The sequence below is a fragment of the Tamandua tetradactyla genome, chromosome 1 (assembly GCF_023851605.1).
Source record: "Tamandua tetradactyla isolate mTamTet1 chromosome 1, mTamTet1.pri, whole genome shotgun sequence".
Classification (NCBI taxonomy): domain Eukaryota; kingdom Metazoa; phylum Chordata; class Mammalia; order Pilosa; family Myrmecophagidae; genus Tamandua; species Tamandua tetradactyla.
In genome coordinates, this window is record NC_135327.1 from 117,302,503 (window position 1) to 117,325,060 (window position 22,558).

At 36.2% G+C, this 22,558-nt stretch overlaps 1 protein-coding gene across 4 annotated transcripts in view; it reads right to left on the reverse strand.

The window, feature by feature from the left end:
* Positions 1–22,558, reverse strand: part of UMAD1 (UBAP1-MVB12-associated (UMA) domain containing 1) — a 307,029-nt gene that overhangs the window by 264,458 nt on the left and 20,013 nt on the right. The window contains exon 1 of one of the 4 annotated variants that reach the window (XM_077123027.1): positions 11,296–11,828. The exons of the other annotated variants lie outside the window; for them this stretch is intronic. The gene's annotated coding sequence lies outside the window, so the exon portion shown is untranslated. Of the gene's footprint in view, positions 1–11,295; positions 11,829–22,558 lie in introns of those variants that run through there. 4 annotated transcript variants of the gene reach the window in all.

Consider the following 22,558-nt stretch of genomic DNA (forward strand, 5'->3'; position numbering starts at 1 on the left):
AACCCAGAGATCTCACAGAAACATCTTTCAACCTGTGGGGTCCAACACCCAGGGAAATCTGACTAAATGCCCAGAAGCCAGCAGAAGATAACGGATCACGTTCAGAAAATTGAAAATATGGCCCAGTCAAAGGAACAAACCAATAGTTCAAATGAGATACAGGAGCTGAAACAACTAATGCTGAATATACGAACAGAAATGGAAAACCTCTTCAAAAACGAAATCGATAAACTGAGGGAAGACATGAAGAAGACATGGGCTGATCAAAAAGAAGAAATAGAAAAACTGAAAAAACAAATCATAGAGCTTATGGAAGTGAAGGATAAAGTAGAAAAGATGGAAAAAACAATGGATACCTACAATGACAGATTTAAAGAGACAGAAGATAGAATTAGTGATTTGGAGGATGAAACATCTGAATTCCAAAAAGAAACAGAAACTATCCGGAAAAGAATGGAAAAATTTGAACAGGGTATCAGGGAACTCAAGGACAATGTGAACCGCACAAATATACATGTTGTGGGTGTCCCAGAAGGAGAAGAGAAGGGAAAAGGAGGAGAAAAACTAATGGAAGAAATTATAACTGAAAATTTCCCAACTCTTATGAAAGACCTAAAATTACAGATCCAAGAAGTGCAGCGCACCCCAAAGAGATTAGACCCAAATAGGTGTTCCCCACGACACTTACTAGTTAGAATGTCAGAGGACAAAGAGAAAGAGAGGATCTTGAAAGCAGCGAGAGAGAAGCAATCCACCACATACAAGGGAAACCCAATAAGACTATGTGTAGATTTCTCAGCAGAAACCATGGAAGCTAGAAGACAGTGGGATGATATATTTAAGTTACTAAAAGAGAAAAACTGCCAGCCAAGACTCCTATATCCAGCAAAACTGTCATTCAAAAATGAGGGAGAAATTAAAACATTCTCAGACAAAAAGTCACTGAGAGAATTTGTGACCAAGAGACCAGCTCTGCAAGAAATACTAAAGGGAGCACTAGAGTCAGATACAAAAAGACAGAAGAGAGAGGCATGGAGAAGGGTGTAGAAAGAAGGAAAGTCAGATATGATATATATAATACAAAAGGCAAAATGGTAGAGGAAAATATTATCCAAAAAATAATAACTCTAAATGTTAATGGACTGAATTTCCCAATCAAAAGACATAGACTGGCAGAATGGATTAAAAAACAGGATCCTTCTATATGCTGTCTACAGGAAACACATCTTAGACCCAAAGATAAATACAGGTTGAAAGTGAAAGGCTGGGAAAAGATATTTCATGCAAATAACAACCAGAAAAGAGCAGGAGTGGCTATACTAATATCCAACAAATTAGACTTCAAATGTAAAACAGTTAAAAGAGACAAAGAAGGACACTATATACTATTAAAAGGAACAATTAAGCAAGAAGACATAACAATCATAAATATTTACGCACCGAACCAGAATGCCCCAAAATACATGAGGAATACACTGCAAACACTGAAAAGGGAAATAGACACATATACCATAATAGTTGGAGACTTCAATTCACCACTCTCATCAATGGACAGAACATCTAGACAGAGGATCAATAAAGAAATAGAGAATCTGAATATTACTATAAATGAGCTTGACTTAACAGACATTTATAGGACATTACATCCCACAACAGCAGGATACACCTTTTTTTCAAGTGCTCATGGATCATTCTCAAAGATAGACCATATGCTGGGTCACAAAGCAAGTCTTAACAAATTTAAAAAGATTGAAATCATACACAACACGTTCTCGGATCATAAAGGAATGAAGTTGGAAATCAATAATAGGCGGAGTGCCAGAAAATTCATAAATACATGGAGGCTCAACAACACACTCTTAAACAACAAGTGGGTCAAAGAAGAAATTGCAAGAGAAATTAGTAAATACCTAGAGGCGAATGAAAATGAAGACACAACATATCAAAACTTATGGGACGCAGCAAAGGCAGTGCTAAGAGGGAAATTTATTGCTCTAAATGCCTTTATCAGAAAAGAAGAAAAGGCAAAAATGCAGGAATTAACTGTCCACTTGGAAGAACTGGAGAAAGAACAGCAAACTAATCCCAAAGCAAGCAAAAGGAAAGAAATAACAAAGATTAGAGCAGAAATAAATGAAATCGAAAACATGAAAACAATAGAGAAAATCAATAAGAGCAGAAGTTGGTTCTATGAGAAAATCAATAAGATTGATGGACCCTTAGCAAGATTGACAAAAAGAAGAAGAGAGAGGATGCAAATGAATAAGATCAGAAATGAGAGAGGAGACATAACTACTGACCTCACAGAAAGAAAGGAGGTAATAACAGGATACTATGAACAACTTTACGCTAATAAATACAACAATTTAGATGAAATGGACAGGTTCCTGGAAAGACATGAACAACCAACTTTGACTCAAGAAGAAATAGATGGGCGGGCCGCGGTGGCTCAGCGGGCAAAGTGCTTGCCTGCCATGCCGGAGGACCTCGGTTCGATTCCCGGCCCCAGCCCATGTAAAAAACAAACAAACAAACAAAATACAATAAAACAAGAAAATGTTTAAAGATGTTTCCCTTTCTTCCTTCCTTCCTTCCTTCTCTCTGTCTTTCCTTCCCTTCCTCCCTCTTTAAAAAAAAAAAAAAAAGAAGAAATAGATGACCTCAACAAACCAATCACAAGTAAACAGATTGAATTAGTCATTCAAAAGCTCCCTAAAAAGAAAAGTCCAGGACCAGACAGCTTCACATGTGAATTCTATCAAGCATTCCAGAAAGAATTAGCACCAACTCTCCTCAAACTCTTCAACATAATCGAAGTGGAGGAAAAGCTACCTAATTCATTCTATGAAGCCAACATCACCCTCATACCAAAACCAGGCAAAGATATTACAAAAAAAGAAAACTACAGACCAATCTCTCTAATGAATACAGATGCAAAAATCCTCAATAAAATTCTAACAAATCGTATCCAACAACACATTAAAAGAATTATACATCATGACCAAGTAGGATGCATCCCAGGTATGCAAGGATGGTTCAACATAAGAAAATCAATTAATATAATACACCATATCAACAAATCAAAGCAGAAAAATCACATGATCATCTCAATGGATGCACAGAAGGCATTTGACAAGATTCAACATCCTTTCCTGTTGAAAACACTTCAAAAGATAGGAATACAAGGGAACTTCCTTAAAATGATAGAGGGAATATATGAAAAACCCACAGCTAATATCATCCTCAATGGGGAAAAATTGAAAACTTTCCCCCTAAGATCAGGAACAAGACAAGGATGTCCACTATCACCACTATTATTCAACATTGTGTTGGAGGTTCTAGCCAGAGCGATTAGACAAGAAAAAGAAATACAAGGCATCAAAATTGGAAAGGAAGAAGTAAAACTATCACTGTTTGCAGACGATATGATACTATATGTAGAAAACCCAGAAAAATCCACAACAAAATTACTAGAGCTAATAAATGAGTACAGCAAAGTAGCAGGCTACAAGATCAACATTCAAAAATCTGTAGCATTTCTATACACTAGTAATGAACAAGCTGAGGCGGAAATCAAGAAATGAATCCCATTTACAATCGCAACTAAAAGAATAAAATACCTAGGAATAAATTTAACCAAAGAGACAAAAAACCTATATAAAGAAAACTACAAAAAACTGCTAAAAGAAATCACAGAAGACCTAAATAGATGGAAGGGCATTCCGTGTTCATGGATTGGAAGACTAAATATAATTAAGATGTCAATCCTACCTAAACTCATCTACAGATTCAATGCAATACCAATCAAAATCCCAACAACTTATTTTTCAGAATTAGAAAAACCAATCAGCAAATTTATCTGGAAGGGCAGGTTGCCCCGAATTGCTAAAAACATCTTGAGGAAAAAAAAACGAAGCTGGAGGTCTCGCGATGCCGGACTTTAAGGCATATTATGAAGCCACAGTGGTCAAAACAGCATGGTATTGGCATAAAGATAGATATATCGACCAATGGAATCGAATAGAGTGCTCAGATATTGACCCTCTCATCTATGGACATTTGATCTTTGATAAGGCAGTCAAGCCAACTCACCTGGGACAGAACAGTCTCTTCAATAAATGGTGCCTAGAGAACTGGATATCCATAAGTAAAAGAATGAAAAAAGACCTGTATCTCACACCTTATACAAAAATTAACTCAAAATGGATGAAAGATCTAAACATTAGGTCTAAGACCATAAAACAGTTAGAGGAAAATGTAGGGAGATATCTTACAAATCTTACAACTGGAGGCGGTTTTATGGACCTTAAACCTAAAGCAAGAGCACTGAAGAAAGAAATAAATAAATGGGAGCTTCTCAAAATTAAACACTTTTGTGCATCAAAGAACTTCATCAAGAAAGTAGAAAGACAGCCTACACAATGGGAGATAATATTTGGAAATGGCATATCAGATAAAGGTCTAGTATCCAGAATCTATAAAGAGATTGTTCAACTCAACAACAAAAAGACAGCCAACCCAATTACAAAATGGGAAAAAGACTTGAACAGACACCTACCAGAAGAGGAAATACGGATGGCCAAGAGGCACATGAAGAGATCCTCAATGTCCCTGGCCATTAGAGAAATGCAAATCAAAACCACAATGAGATATCATCTCACACCCACCAGAATGGCCATTATCAACAAAACAGAAAATGACAAGTGCTGGAGAGGATGCGGAGAAAGAGGAACACTTATCCACTGTTGGTGGGAATGTCAAATGGTGCAACCACTGTGGGAGGCAGTTTGGCGGTTCCTCAAAAAGCTGAATATAGAATTGCCATACGACCCAGCAATACCATTGCTAGGTATCTACTCAAAGGACTTAAGGGCAAAGACACAAACGGACATTTGCACACCAATGTTTATAGCAGCGTTATTTACAATTGCAAAGAGATGGAAACAGTCAAAATGTCCATCAACAGAAGAATGGCTAAACAAACTGTGGTATATACATACGATGGAATATTATGCAGCTTTAAGACAAGATAAACTTATGAACCATGTAATAACATGGATGGACCTAGAGAATATTATGCTGAGTGAGTCCAGCCAAAAACTAAAGGACAAATACTGTATGGTCCCGCTGATGTGAACGGACATTCGAGATTAAACTTGAAATATGTCATTGGTAACAGAGTCCAGCAGGAGTTAGAAACAGGGTAAGACAATGGGTAATTGGAGCTGAAGGGATACAGACTGCGCAACAGGACTAGATACAAAAACTCAAAAATGGACAGCACAATAATACCTAATTGTAAAGTAATCATGTTAAAATACTGAATGAAGCTGTATCTGAGCTATAGGGTTTTTTTTTGTTTTTGTTTGCTTGTTTGTTTGTTTGTTTGTTGTTTTTTTTTTACTGTTATTACTACTTTTATTTCTTTTCTCTATATTAACATTTTATATCTTTTTCTGTCGTGTTGCTAGTTCCTCTAAACCGATGCAAATGTACTAAGAAACGATGATCACGCATCTATGTGATGATGTTAAGAATTACTGAGTGCATATGTAGAACGGTATGATTTCTAAATGTTGTGTTAATTTCTTTTTTTTTCTTTCTTTCCATTAATAAAAAAAAATAAAAAATTTAAAAAAAAAAGGAAAATATTTCCTCTTTTATAGGATTCCAGTAAACTAATCAAGATCCACATAAATGGCTGGAGACATGTCTCCACCTAATCCAGCTTAATGATCACTCTTGATTGAGTCAAATCTCCAGGGAGATGATCTAATTACAGTTTCAAGCATACAGTATTGCATAGGGATTTGAAGAAATGGCTGACTTTACAAAATGGGATTAGGATTAAAATATGGCTTTTCTAGGGTACATACATCCTTTCAAACCAGCACAGACCCCTTTCTTACTCTGTGCTCCCTGTGTTTCAATTGTTCAAATGAGCTATACAGAGAGGTTGAATTAGATTATGGACTGCAGAGAATTTCAGTTCCAGATCAAATAAACCTTTTTTCCATTGGTCTCAAGAGTATGTGTGGTTCTAAAATGTAGGCACTGTCTTTCTTACCCCTATGTTCTGAATTACTTTAACCCCAACCTGTTCTGCTTCGTATTTATCTCTAAATATCAGGTTATTTATATAAAACAGCCTCTCAAAATCCAGAAATATTAATCACCACACTGGACTTAATGTGTCTGCTCTAAAAGCCTACAATCTAGGACCCTGTTTTCTTATAAGCATTTTCTAAAGATGACCATACCATTCTTGTTCTTTTGTTTCTGGCTTATTTTGTCTCACCAAATGTCCCACATGTTCATTCACATCTTTGCATGCCTCATGACTTTGTTCCTTTTTGTAGCAGCACTACCTTTGCTCATAAGTATACAGCACCATCGCCAATCTACTTCTCTGTTAGTGCATCCTTCAGCCACCTGCATTCATCAGGCATCAGGTAGAGGCCCAAAGTCTACAGTCCATCAGCATTCTCAATTTTAGATAATTTCATCGTTACCAAGAGAAGGAAAACCAATAAACACACCCTCGCCAAATAGGAAATCTAAACCTCCTCTTAACTCTTGTCCCTCCCCTCATTATTTGCCTCTACTGTTGCTGTGGTAGTGCTGATGGTTTACATTTGAACATAGCTCATAGCATGCAATAGCAGTTTTCTCCCTGTACCCTGGATTTAAACACTCTTTATACAAGAATCATATTTTAGAAGCAATTCTTATGAGAACAAATTTATATTTCTAGTGTGAATCAGTGGGACACGTAAGTCTATACAACCCCTTTCAATCTTGTTCATCTTCAATATGGTAATATTACTTATAGACCTACAAGAGTTCAACATCATTAGCTAACGGTTAACCCATCTCTACCTTCTATGTATCTCTAAATCCCCTATATTCTGTATTATAATCCCCTGATTATACCCTTATGCTGGTCATAAAAGTGGAATCATACAGTATCTATCCTTTTGTGTCTTGCTAATTTCACTCAGCATTATGTCCTCAAGGCTTATCCATCTTGTCATGTGCTTCAGGATGTCATTTTGTCTTACTGCTGCATAGTATTCCATTGTATGCATATACCACATTTTGTTGATCCACTCATCTGTTGATGGGAATTTGGTTTATTTCCATCTTTTGGCAACTGTGAATAATGCCCCTATGAACATCAGTGTGCAAATGTCTGTTTGTGCCATTGCTTTCAGTTCTTTTGGGTATATACCAAGTAGTGCTATTGCAGAGTCATAGGGCAACTCAATTTTTAGTTTCCTAAGGAAGCACCAGTCTTCCATAGTGGCTGCACCATTATACATTCCCACCAGCAGTGCATAAGTGTCCCAGTTTCTCCACATCCTCTCCAACATTTACAATTTCCTGTTTGTTTAATAGCAGCCATTCTTATAGGTATGAGGTGATATCTCATTGTAGTCTTGATCTACATTTCCCTTGTAGCCAATGAAAATGAGCATCTCTTCATGTGCTTTTGAGCCATCTGTATTTGCTCTTCAGAAAACGCCTATTTTTATTTTTAGCCCATTTTATAATTGGGTTGTTTGTTCTTTTGTTGTTGAGTTGTATGATTTCTTTATATATAAAAGAAATCAAACCTTTGCCTGATACATGATTTCCAAATATTTTCTCCCACTGAGTTGGCTGCCTCTTCACCTTTTCGACAAAGTCTTTTGAGGTTCAAAAGCATTTGATTTTGAGGAGTACCCTTTTATCTATTTTTCCTTTTGTGGCTTGTACTTTGGCTGTATTATTACAGTTTTTAATCTGTTTTTCTTTAAAAAACATGTTGAGCATCTTTTTATAAGCTTACTGGTCTTCTGAATATCCTCTCTGGATAAATGTCTACTCAAATTCCTGGACCATTTTTTTTTATTGGGTTGGTCAGTTATAAGACTTCTTTATACATTCTGAATATTAAACCTTATCATATATAGAGTTTATAAATACTCCCTCCTATTCTGCAGGTTGCCTTCCCACTTTACTGATATGCTCTAATGCACAAAAGTTTTAATTTTGATAAAGTCCATTTTATTCATATTTTTCCTTTGCTGCTTCTGGTTTGGTGTAAAATCTAAAAATCCAGTGCCTACTACAGGTCCTAAAGATATCCCCGTATATTTTCTTGTTCAGAGTTTTATAGTATTAGCTCTTATATTTAGGTCATTAATCCATTTTGAATTTTTTATATGGTGAGAGGTTAGAGCACACATTCATTCTTTTGCATGTGGATGTTCACTTGTCCCAGCAACATTTATTAATGCAGCTAATTCATTCCCACATTGAGTGGACTTGGCAACCTTATTGAAAATCAAATGATCACAGGTGTGTGGATTTATCTGTGGACTGTTAATTATATTCCATTGGTCTTTATGTCTATCCTTAAGCCAATACTACATAGTCAATTACTGTAGCTTCATAGCAAATATGAAAGTGAAGAAGTGTGACTGCACCAACTTTGTTCTACTTTTTCAAGACATTTTTGGCTACTCAGGGCCCCCTTGCAATTCCATATGAATTGAGGATAACCTTTTCCATTTCTGTAAAAGGAGAGGGCTAGAATTTTGATAGAGGTTGCACTGAATGTGGAAATCACTTTAGGCAGTATTGACATCTTAACAGTACTAAGTTTTCCAATCCATGAATATAGGATACCTTTCCATTTATTTAGGTCTTTAATTTCTTGCAGCAATGTGTTATAGTTTTCAGTGTACACATCTTTCACTTCCTTGGTTAAATTTATTTCTAAGTATTTTATTTTTCTTGATGCTATTGTAAATAAAGTTATTTTCTTTATTTCCTTTTCAGATTGTTCATTACTGTGATACAGATGCTCAGTTGATTTCTGTGTGTTTATCGTATCCTGCAACTTGGCTGAATTCATTTACTAGGTCTGGTAGTTTCTTATGGATCTTCTCTTGTCTTCTATATATAGGATCATGTCATCTGAAAATACAGATATTTTTACTTCTTTCTATCCAACATGGATGGCTTTTATTTCTCTTACCTGATTGCTCTAGCTAGAACATCCAGTACAATTTGAATAACAGTGGTGGACAACAGACATTCTTGTCTTGTTCCTGATCTTAGGGGGAAAGCTTTCACACTTTCACCACTGAGTATGATGTTAGCTATGGTTTTTTCATATATACCCTTTATCATGCTGAAGAAGTTTCCTTCTATTCATAGTTTTCTAAGTGTTTTTATCAAGAATGTATGCTAAAAAATAAAATTTTTTTTAAAAAAAGGATACTAGACTTTGTCAAATGCCTTTCCTGCATCAAATGAAAGGATGATGTGGGTTTTTACCTTCAGCCTTTAAAATGTCACATATTACAGTGATCTTTTTTTATGTTGAACCATCCTCACATACCTGGAATACATCCTACTTGATCAAGGTGCATATTTTTCTCTCTCTTTTTTTTGCATGGGTAGGCCGGGGAATCAAACCCAGGTCCCCAGCATGGCAGGTGAGAATTCTGCCACTGAGCCACCACTGCACCACCCAAGATGCATAGTTTTTTAATGTTCTGTGGGATTCAATTTGCTACTATTTTGCTGAGGATTTTTGTATCTACATTCATAAAGGGATAGTGGTCTATAATGTTCTTTTCTTGTAGTGTCATTATCTGTTTTTGGTCTGGGGTGATGCTGGCCTCATAGAATGAGTTGAGAAGTGTACCCTCCTCTTCAATTTTTTGGAGGAGTTTGATCAGAATTGGTATGAATTGTTCTTGGAATATTTGGTAAAATTTACCTGGTGAAGCCATCTTGGTCCTGGGCTTTTTTTGTTGGGAGAATTTTGTTTATTGATTCAATCCCTTAGCTATTATTGGTTGGCTGAAATTGTCTATTTCTTCTTGAGTCAGTATAGGTAATTTGTATATTTCTTGGAATTTGTCCATGTCATCTAGATTATTTAACATGTTGGTTGAAAAACTGGATAAATGGGTACAAGTGAAGGTTAGTCATAAGGTTTTTTACAATCACAGGAGCAGAAGATAAGGGCTATATTATCAGAGATCAAGGCAGTTGGATTACAATTTAGAAATTTCAGGTATTTTCCTCGGACACCAGAAAGCAAGAAAGAATATCTATATAGTGATTTGGAAATCAAAATCATTCCTTAAATCTTAATTTCTCAGTTACACATATAACATTCTATCATTGCTATGTCTTCTCGCTGAATTGACCCCATAAAGTAGTATATAATAACTTTCTCTGACCTCATAACTGTTTTTTACCTAAAGTCTATTTTATCTGATATTATATAACTACCCCAGTTTTTTTGGTTACTATTTGCAGGGTATATTTTTTCCCAGCCTTTTACTTTCAGCCAACCTATGTGTCTGAATTGAATGTGAGTCTTCTGTAAGCAGTATATAATTGGGTCATTCTTTTTCTTTTCCTTTCTGGGCACGGGCAGGCTCCCTGAATGGAACCCGGGTCTCCGACATGGCAGGCGAGAATTCTGCCTGCTGAGCCACCTTTGCAGCACCCTTGGTCATTCTTTTTAATCCATTCTTCCAACTTCTACCTTTCCATTGAGAGTTTAATCCATTTACATGTAAAATAACTACTGATAATGTAGGACTTTCTTCTACCATTTTGCTAGTCTTACCTCTTTTCTTTTCCTTCAATTCTGTCATTAATGCCTGCTTTCATATTTATTAGAGTATTATATTGTACCATTTTGAGTCCCTTATTATTATTGTTTAAGGAACCAGGGTTGAGGACCCACTGTTTCTTGTCATGAGGTTGGGGGATGGCGGATGGTAGCCACTGCACAGAAAGGGAAATTCATGAGCATTTAACACAATTTACCTCCTCTTCCTCTAACTCTTCCCTGGATGCTGCATAATATCCAGTTTATTACACTCTGGAATTTCAAAATAGTTGATTCGAACAGTTCCTGCCAGTTCAGTAGTTGTTCTGGTGGAGGGACTGATTCCTAGAGGCTCCTACTCTGCCATCTTTCCACAATCCTATCTGTGAAAGACCTGTCCTTCCATCCTTTTTTTTTTTTTAACATGGGCAGGCACCGCGAATTGAACCCGGGTCCTCTGGCATGGCAGGCAAGCATTCTTGCCTGCTGAGCCACCGTGGCCCACCCTGTCCTTTCATCTTAAGAATTTCTTTTAATATAGGTCGACAGTTGACAAATACCCTCAATTTGTATTTGTTTAAGAAAGTTTCTATTTTCCCTTTACATTTGAAGGATTTTTTTCTGGAGTTTTGAATATGATATGTCTAGGTTTAGATTTTTGGGGAATTTACTTGCTTGGTCTTCTCTGAGCTTCCTAGATCTGTGTTATTTCAGAAAATTCTAAGCCATTATTACTTCAAATACTTCTGTTCCTTCCTCTCTCTCCTCTCCTCTGGTATTCCCATTATGTAATTGACCGTCAGTTCTTAGATTTTCTGTTCCACGTTTCTCATTTTATTTCAGATTTGAAAATTTCTATTCACATCTTGAAGCTCACTGATTTTCTTGGCCATGCCCAGTGTGCTGGCTTGAAAGGAAGTATGCCCCCTAAGAAAAGCCATGTTTTAATATAAATTCCATTTCTTAAAGGTAGAATAATCCCTATTCAATATTGTATATTTGAAACTGTAATGAGATCATCTCCCTGGTTGATGTGATTTAGTTAAGAATGGTTGTTAAACTGGATTAGGGGATGACATGTCTCCACCCATTTGCGTGGGTCTTGATTAGTTTCTGAAGTCCTATAAAAGGAGAATGAGAGATTCAGAGAGAGCAGAGAATGCTGCAGCACCACGAAGCAGAGAGTCCACCAGCCAGGGACCTTTGGAGATGAAGAAGGAAAACGCCTCCTGGGGAGCTTCATGAAACAGGAAGCCAGGAGACAAAGCTAGCAGATGACACCGTATTTGCCATGTGCCCTTCCAGCTGAGAGAGAAGCCCTGACTGTGTTCACCATGGGCCATCTCACTTAAGAGAGAGACCCTGAACTTCATCGGCCTTCTTGAACCAAGGTATCTTTCCCTGGATGCCTTTGATTGGACATTTCTGTAGACTTGTTTTATTGGGACATTTTCTCGGACTTAGAACTGTAAACTTGCAACTTATTAAATTCCCCTTGTTAAAAGTCATTCCGTTTCTGGTATATTGCATTCCAGCAGCTGGCAAACTAGAACACCCAGTCTTCTGATGAGCCCCTCAAAAGTGTTCTTCATTTCTGTTACAATGTTTTTGGCTTCCAGAACTTCCTTTCGAATCTTAGAATTTCTATCTCTGCTTAAAATACCCATTTATTTTTCATTAAAATCTTAGCACATTAATTATAGTTATATCAAATTCCCTGTCTAATAATTCCAAAATCTCTGCCATATCTGAGTCTGGTTCTGATGCTTTTTCTTTTTTTTTTTTTTACTTTTATTAGGACCTGTAATTTTTTTTGAAAGCCAGGCATGATTTACTTGGTAAAAGAAATTGAGATAAATAGGCCTTTAATGTGAAGTGTTTTGTTTTTTTTTTTTTGGCTAGAACTCAGGCTATGTTTACTGTTTGTTATGGCTGCTGATGTCAGGGGCTAAGTTCTCCTCTGGTGTCCTGGGTTTTGTCTTTACTGTTGGCATTGGATTCCCTAAGAGGCTTCTTTAAAAAAATCTGATCCTTGCAGTTCTTTCCCTTGTATCCTCTCTTATTATACAGGAGTCATGTTGATGTGGTGGTGGGAGGGGAAGCATTCTTTGATCGTATGATTAGGTTTCAGTCTTTTTGTGAACATGTGCTCCTGGAATGTGACCTTCACAAGTGCTTCTCAATTCCCCTATCCACCCCTTTGGGTGAGATAAGAAGACTAGAAGAGTCTGGAGTTGAGTATTTCCTTTCCCCCATGTCAGTTAGGTCCTGTTAAAATAGTTCCTTTGAGGGAAGTCCTTTCTAAGAGAAAACAGAACGCTTGCAGGAAGGGAGTTTTCACTGATTCTTCACAGTGAATACCTGTGGTACTCCTGAAGGAGAAGCTCCACAAAGCAAGGAATCACCCTAAGACTAGGATCCCCAGAGTTTTTAACTCAAGCTGGACTACTGAGCCTCTAGCAATCAGTCAGCTAAAGCTTAAGAATTTCTAAGGGTAGTGACACCAGTAGACAGGCTTCTGTTCTTAGTCTCCTCTTCTAGGTGAGATGTGATTTTTTTGGTATCTGTCTCTCTCTCCACATTTCTGGGAGACAGCTTGCCCTGTGACCTCAATTCTCTGATGGACCTAACAGGGTTTTTTTTCTTTCCCCTTCAGTTTTTCAAGCTTTTCCTTGTTGTTAGAACAGGAATGATGAATCACAAAAAATTTAAGCTGAGTGAAAGAAGCCAGACCAAAAAAAACCTCCATACTGTATGATTCCATTTATATAAACCTGTAGAAAATTCAAACTAATGTACAGTGATGGAAAGCAGATCAGTGGCTGCCTGGGGGAAGGGAGAGATGCAAGAGGAGAGGAAAGGAGGGCAGGATTACGAATGGGGCATAAGGAAACTTTGGGAAGAGAGATGGATATGTTCATTATATTGCCTTTGATGATGATTTCATGAGTGTGAACATATGTCAAAACCCACCAACTGTACACTTTCATATGTCATCTGTGTTGTGCCAATTATACCTCAAAAAAGCTAATAAAATTCATTATTAGCATGAAATTCTAAATGCAAGATAGAAGTTTTAGTTCACAAATATTCAAAAATATCATCTCAGATTTCTTAAACCACTTCATGTGTGTTACAGATACAGTCATTGTGTGAAAAGCAGATTTTTTCTTTAAGCACTTAAATGATTTATCAATAATCTAAGCACTTAAATGAAACTGAAAAATAAAAGGACAGTGTCTGCTCATTCTGAATGATACGCATTTCTGAGAGCTAGCCTGAATGAGCAGATTCTGTTGCTATGAAGCAGGGAGAAGGGGAAAAAGGCATTTAAGAAATGTTTTTTTCCTTTCATTCTAAGGCTTACCTTTTATGTTCTATTATCCATGAAAAAAAGGATTAAGGCAACCTGGTTTTCTCAATTTGATCATCTCCTTTCAATTCAACAGTCGGTAGTTAATGTAAATATATCAAAATAGACTGAAATTCATCTGTGCTCCATAAGCAGGAGTCACTTGCTATAGTGAGAATATACACAAATACACAAAACACACACATATTTTTCTTCATATTTGTGCCAAAATCCAATATGTAAATTTCCTATTGCCAAAAGGTTAAAATCCTGAACAATGATTACTGTCCTTTCTCTTCTATATGCTGAGTTGCAAATTGCATGAGTATATAAAAATAATACAAATTTAGATAATAATAAGCTTACTAAATTCTTCAGAGAGATAACTGTGATGGTTAAGTCCAAATGTCAATTTGGCGAGATTATGGTGTCCAGTTGTTTGGTCAAATAAGCACTGGCCTGATTGTTACTCTGAGGGTATTTTGTGGATTTAAATCTTCAGTCAGTTGATTACATCTCTGGCTATAATCAACATCTACAATTAACAAAGGAGAATGCTTTCAGCAATGAAAGAAGTCTCAATCGGTGGAAGACCTTCCAGGGAGAAATGATTACTTCAGCAGTTGGAGGAATTTCCATCTCCATTTCAGTAAGACAGCTTCTCCTGGGGAATTCATAGAAAACCTCATCAGAGTTCCCAACCTGCAGTCTGCTCTACAGAATTTGGAGTTGTTTATCACTATGGTCATGGAACCAATTCCTGTAACAAATCTCATAATATTTGCATATGTATATAACCCACTGATTTTGTTTCTCTGGAGGACCCTGAATAATACACATATCAAAAATATGTAAGATGTTGGTCTATGCTTTTGGTAGCTTTAATCTTGAGAGACAAGATTATATTACATAAAACAGCACTAAACAGTATAAAACATTCCAGAAAGATCAATAAGAATTAGACTAGCCCTGAAAGGCTTCACAGAATAGACAGGGCTGGAGTTTAATGTAATCAGATGGTTAGGGTGCAGATATTAACAAAGAAGAGAAGAAAGGCTTTTCCTATAAGAAGAATCAATATGAATGAAGAGCATAGTGTGTTTAGGGGACAGTAAAGGGATGAACTTTATTAGAGGTGAAGAGCCATGTAGATAAATGAAAGCCATGCAGAAGACAGAGACAAACTATTGAAGGGGCTGAACAGTCAGGAAAATATTAGAATATTCAGAGTAGGATACAAGGGTTTGTGGACGTTATTGCACAGACTAGGGTCTTGAACACATTAGTGTTTAAGAAATACAATTTCAAGTGACATGCTGGAGCGCTTGATCGAGGAGATTGTGGAGTCAACAAAAAAGCTAGAAAGTTGTGTCAGTGAGGTACTGGGTTAAGATGGGAGATGCTTGTATGGAAAAGAAGGAATGTACACAAACAATATGACACAGAACCTAATGATTCTCAAAATACAAAGGCAGAAAGGAATTAGTAAAAGATGTCTGAAATCTTAAGCCTCAGGGACCAAAGAAAGTGAATAAGAAATGAGTAAGAAAAGGAAAGTAGGAAAGAGATGTACATTTTAAGAGAAGAAAAAAATAATAAATACCATTTCGGATAAGTTGGATGGAGGGAAACACTGGCTGGCTCGAATGGAAATATGTAAAATGAGCTGGAGAAATAGTGGAAGCAACAAATTTGGAAGTTGTCAGATGAAATTATGAACATCAGTGGTATTTCAAATGGAAAATATAAAAGTTCAGAGATGGCGATTCTGATGTCTAAAAAAGTAAAGCATATCATGAAAATACATCCCTTTAATTATGACCAAATTGATGTGTATACAAAATTTTACAAAAACTTGATTCTTGGCTGTCATACCAGGACTAAAATGTTAATTCTCCTATATTGTTTCACATTGCAAAACTGCAGAACAAACTGACCTCCAAGGGTGATAAGTTCAAACACCATCCAGATAACTATATGAGTGAAACAGGCCAAGTATAGTCAAACGGAGTGAAAAGTAGAGTAGAGGCCTAGTTGAAGAGGGGACTTTAAGGAGCTCACACTTGCCAGCTGGAACGTGGGCCCAGGACCACCTAATCTGATTTTTTAAGATGAAGCAGAAATCCAAATATTATTAAAAATTTCCTAGTTTTTATATAAGAGCAACAAATTGTAATTTTCAAAAAGATTGTGCAGATTGAACAAAGTTTTAGACCCAGCATTAAGAATGGTTTAATAGTCTAAATCTGATCAATGTAAAGAAGCATAAAGACTTTAGAACTTATATCCTGCCTACCTCATCCATCTGGAAATTACTTCTATCCTTATTTGTCTCTGACAAGGCTATTTTATAACTCTTCAGTGACAGAAGTTAACTTGTAGAAAACTGATAGTAATGCAAAATTTCTGTCCATAAAAATGCATCTAATAGAATGCAATGATTATTATTCCATGGATATTTATCAGTTTTGCATCCATTTGTAAATTCAACATTCCTTCCCTGACTATAAATGTGTGGTGGTTCCTTTGAGTTCTCTTTTGAGCTGGTTGTAATATCTTACTACTTTTCCCTCATTGATTAACAAGTTAAATAAAATCTTTGACAGTTTTATATCTGCATGAAAGACACAATTTTATCCTCTTTTAAAAGTTATCCTTTGACATTAGCTAGACTACCAATTAGGATTACACAAAGATTACCCCTTCTTTCCCCAGTTTCTCTACCACAACTAGGTTTTACTTTTTGTAGGTTTTTTATATAGGTGTAATGGGGAAAAAATACAGATGGATGAAAGGATGAGCAAGAGGGAAGGAACAATGACATCAAAACTGATGCCACAGATGAACTTCATAGAAAAGTTTGAAACCCACTTAAAATATTAACACGAATTTTGTTTTACCTCTCTGATTTATTCTCAGACAAAAACAACAATGAAACAAATGAGTCTTAGATCTCTAGCTCTTTCAAATTTTAGGTCCCAACCCATTAGCTAGAGTAAATACAGTGGGTCAGATTCAGGATTTTTTTCTTTTTTACTGAATGGGAGAGAAGAACAAAAAAAAAAGAAAGGAAGAAAAAAGAAAAGATAGGAAAAGAGAGGAAACAAAAGAAAAAAATTATATGAGAGCATCATATATGATAAGTATAAGAACTGATCTTTGGCTTTTGGGTATGTGTATATGAGCATGTGTATGCTGGGCCATGAAATGACATGCATTTTTTAGTGTGGGCTGCAATCAAAGCTATGAGTCAGACTTTGGCACTCCATTCATACGCTTTAGAAGAATTCTGAAAAATTATGTACCCCTTGTGCTTTTTAAGTTAACATGTAAAACTTTCCATCAGAATTATAAAGAACATAAACACTTCTATAGTGTTGATAGGAGTCTCAGGAAATACAGACACTTTAGAAAACAATTTAGCATCATCCCAAATCCAGCAACTCCACTCCTAGATTTATACCATTTTATATATACACCCAAAGAAAAGTTCATAACAGCACGGTCAATAAAAGAAAAACTGAAAACAAGCCAAATATCCTTGGACCTGAAAATGAATAATTAAATCATGATCTAGTCTACGATGGAACACTGTACAGTAGCAACAATATCCAGGAACCTCAGAAAAATCATGTTGAGCAAAAAAGCACATGGCAGGAGACCATATACAGGGTAGTTGGATTTGTATAAAGTTCTAAAACAACAACAAAAAATTATAAAGAATGTAGTTTCTAGTATTCCTTAAACGTTTTTTTTCTCATTTTTATTAATTTTTAAATTTTTTAAAAAATATAACAAATGCAAACATTCTTAACTTTTGATCGTTCCGTTCTACATAAATAATCAGTAATTCAAAATATCATCACATAGTTGCATATTCATCATCATGATCATTTCTTAGAACATTTGCAGCAATTCAGAAAAAAAAATAAAAAGACAACAGAAAAAAATTCATACATACCATACCCTTATCGACCCTTTCATCTATCACTAGCATTTCAATCTAAATTTATTTTAACATTTGTTCCCCCTATGATTTATTTTTATTCCATATGTTTTACTCGTCTGTTGATAAGGTATTGAGACACAGGGTTTTCACAATCGCACAGTCACACTGTGAAAGCTATATCATCATACAATCATCTTCAAGAAACATGGTTACTGGAACACAGCTCTACATTTCAGACAGTTCCTTCCAGCTTCTCCATTACATATTGACTAACAAGGTGATATCTATTTAACGCATAAGAGTAACCTCCAGGCTGATCTCTTGACTCTATTTGGAATCTCTCAGCCATTGTCACTTTATTTTGTCTCATTTCACTCTTCCCTCTTTTGGTCAGGAAGGTGTTTTCTCAATCCCTTGATGCTGAGTCTCAACTCATTCTAGGAGTTTCTTTAAATGTTTATATGTTTAAACAAAAGTGTTATATTACTCTTTTAAACTCAGGCAATGGCATTTAAATACTATAACATTTTAAGCTCTACCACCAACCATTTAAAAAATACACTGAGTTTTTCTGTAATAGCAGAAAACTAAACATTATTTTTTCTGTTTATACACATATTTCCACTGCACTTCCCCCACTGGTCTGGAGTAGTATAGGAATGCTCCTAGAACACACAACAGCAGCTTTTACAATATATCCAGATGAATACAAAGTGGTGATGGCAATCTCATTTTTAACAGCTCTTGTACTCTAATTAGCACTCCTAGCCTTTTCACTTGTCACCTAAATGGAAAATGACATCATATGCATATATAACAACCATAAAAAATTAAAGTCAAATGATGTAATACAACTTACATCCATAATACGACCATATAGATGCTTTTAGCAAATTGAAATTTTAACACAATGTTAGCCAAGAGAAAACATCTAAAATACTTAGAGAAAGTAAGAAGATCCCCAGCTACAAATTGTTGATTATAAAGCAACAGGCAAGGGAATATTCTGGAAGAGGGCAGAAGGGCTCTCAAGAACTTCACCAACAGAAGTCAACCCTGGAATTTTTTCTTTTTCTTGTCCTTACAGTTTCCCAACCTTACAGTCTGTGATACGTTGAATTATGTACATTAATAAAAGGCATGTTCTTGTTCTTAATCCTGTTTCTGTGGGTGTGAACTCATGTGTAAACAGGACCTTTTGACATGTTATTTTTAGTAAAGGTGTGGCCCAACTGACTCAGGACGAGCCTTAATTGTATTACTGGAGTCCTTTATAAGCAGAGAAAACTTAGACACAGTCAGAGAAGGATATAGGTAGAGGCTAGAAACTACAAGAGCAGAAACAAGGAGAGAGAGATCACCATACAACAGATGCAGAGATGGAAGCCAAGGAACCCCAAGGATTGCAGCAAACCAGCACCAGAACACTATAGACTTTGGAAAGAAAAGATGGCCTTTTTGGTGCCTTGATTTTAGACTTCTAGGCTCCAAAACTGTTAGTCAATAAAATTCCTATTGGTAAGCCAACTAGCATGTGGCATTTATCACAGCAGCCTGGCAAAATAAAACATAGCTTAAACCCATTTCCTATTTTACTTTTTATTAAATAAAAGGCAAAAAAAAAAACTTTTCAGAAATTGGACATGTTGGATTCAAACCTGAAATTGTTAACTATAACAAGAAATTCCAAGTTAATACTGGGGATAGGGGGTTTTAGTTTATCACCATAACTTGATGAGTTTTCTTTAATAGCTGACTTTATTTGCCATAACATTCCAAATGCTTCACTTGATAATCTCAACTGCTGGCTACTCATCATTAGCTTATAAATATCTACCATATGAACTATTAAGAATCATTTAATATCATTATTAATAATAAATGCTGGGTGGTCCATGGTGGCTCAGCAGGCAAAGTTTTGCCTGCCATAGAGGAGACCCAGGTTCGATTCCCAGTGCCTTCCCATGTAAAAAAATAATAATAATAATAATAATAAATGCTGCCATCAGGGACAGCATTATACAATCTGAAATTAGTAATTTTCTGGAATACTGTCTCTAGCAAAATTGCTTCGTTTAGCCATACGATAAAGTCATTTTAAGAAATCACAACTCAGCCTAAGAAAACTTTAAAATAAAATTTATCCTCTTTTTGTATCCTACCTCTATCACTGGAGACAGGTGATCTCACTAAGGAAAAACACATATCAAATAATTTTACTTTCCTCCATTACTTTGTAAGTAAACATGACACCCAAGGTATCTATCAGAATTGTCAGGGAAGTTTTTATTTTAGTTTTGTCATTGTTGGATTTGGAATATTTTCATTTATTTTCTTTTAATTAACTGCCCACTTATTTTTAGAATCAAGGAAGTGATAAGGACTGACTGGTTTTCTCCCTTTACTACCCCTTCCTCATAATATGAAAAACAGAAAAGAATAATAAAGTCTTCCCTGATTTTACTAATGGGAGTGTGAATCTCCCCATTGTGTTAGGCCAGGGTTTCTCAATTGCTGCACTACTGGCATTTGAAGCCAGATAATGATTTGTTATAGGAGGCTGTCCTGTGCAGTACAGATGTTCAGCAGCATCCCTGGTCTCAACCCAGAGTTGTCAGCTGCACCTCCTCCTCCCCTCCCCACCTGTAACAACTAAAAATGTCTCCAGACATTACCAAATGTCTCCTCTGGGGCAAAACTGACCCCATTTAAGAACCATGGCATTAAAGAAGTACTCACTCAGTGGCACTCTTTAGACAAAGAAATTCCTCTAGGCTGTGTTTTGGTTTGCTAATGCTGCCGGAAAGCAATATACAAGAAATGAACAGTTGTGGTTTTTTTCATTTTTTTAGTATTTATTTTTTTATTAATTTTAAATTTTTTTAAAAAAATACAAACAACAAACACAAACATTCTTTACTTTTGATCATTCCATTCTACATATATAATCAATAATTCACAATATCATCACATAATTGCATATTCATCATCATGATCATTTCTTACATTTGCATGAATTCAGGAAAAGAAATAAAAATACAACAGAAAAAAATTCATACATACCATACCCATTACCCCTCCCTTTCAATGACCACTAGCATTTCAATCTAAATTTATTTTAACATTTGTTTCCCCCATTATTTATGTTTATTCCATATGTTTTACTCATCTGTTGACAAGATAGATAGAAGGAGCATTAGACACAAGGTTTTCACAATCACACAGTCACATTGTGAAAGCTATATCATTATACAATCATCTTCAAGAAACATGGCTACTGGAACACAGCTCTACATTTTCAGGCAGTTCCCTCCAGCCTCTCCATTAAATCTTGACTAACAAGGTGATATCTATTTAATGTGTAAGAGTAATATCCAGGATAACCTCTCAACTCTGGAATCTCTCAGCCATTGACACTTTATTTTGTCTCATTTCATTCCTCCCCCTTTTGGGCAAGAGGGTTTTCTCAATCCCTTGATGCTGAGTCTCAGCTCATTCTAGGATTTCTGTCCCACATTGCCAGGAAGGTCCACACCCCTGGGAGTCAAGTCCCACGTAGATAGGGGGAGGACAGTGAGTTTGCTTCTTGTGTTGGCTGGAGAGAGAGAGGCCACATTGAGCAACAAAAGAGGTTCTCTGGGGGCCTAATTTTAAGTAGACTTGACCTATCCTTTGTGGGGTTAAGTTTCATATGAACAAACCCCAAGATTGGGGGCTCAGCCTATAGCTTTGGTTGTCCACACTGTTTGTAAAAATATCTAAGAATTCAACTTGGAGAAGTTGTATTTCTCCCCGTTCTCACCATTCCCCAAAGGGAACTTCGCAAATACTTTTTTATTCAGTATTCAAATCACTCTGGGATTTATTGGGGCATCACTCTGGACAAATCAACAAAATCTCATGCCCTACTCAAGGTTCCATGTACTTATGGTGTTCAATTAAGCTGTCTACACAAGTTATATTAGGAAATGCACTAGTCAGAATATAAATTTTGTACCAAATAGACATTTTTTGCTTTAGTTTCACACACAAGTTAAAATTTTAAAATATTAATTAACTATTTTCAACACCTTGCAGTAATGACATTCTTATGTTCTTCCTCATACAAAAACATTTTTAAAATTTGTACATTTAGTCACTATCATTATACACTCTAGGCATTCCTAGATTATACCGTCTCAGCCTTTATCATCTTTCTTTCTTTCTGATTTAGAAATGAACAGGTTTTAAAAGGGGAATTCAATAACTTACAAGTTTACATATGTCCTAAGACATCCAGAGAAAGATACCTTAGCTCAAGGAAGGCCAATCTGGGAAGGCATGTGGCTGGCATCTGCTGGTCCTTGTTCCCAGTTCTGTCACTTCCAGCTTCTAATGCCAGTGGTTTCTTCTCTAAGCTTCTGTGGGCCTTCACCTAGTTACTGTGGGACCCAACTCTGGGTTCTGGCTTGCTTAGCATTTCATGGGAAGGCACATGGCAATGTCTGCTGGGGTCTGCCTGAGTCCAGGCATCTGCTCTCTGTCGGCACTCCAAGCATCTCCAAACATCCATGTTTCTGTGAGCTCAGAAGCAACTGTTCTCTAGGCATCTGCATGTGAGGTTTCTTCAAAATGTTTCCCCTTCTAAAGGACT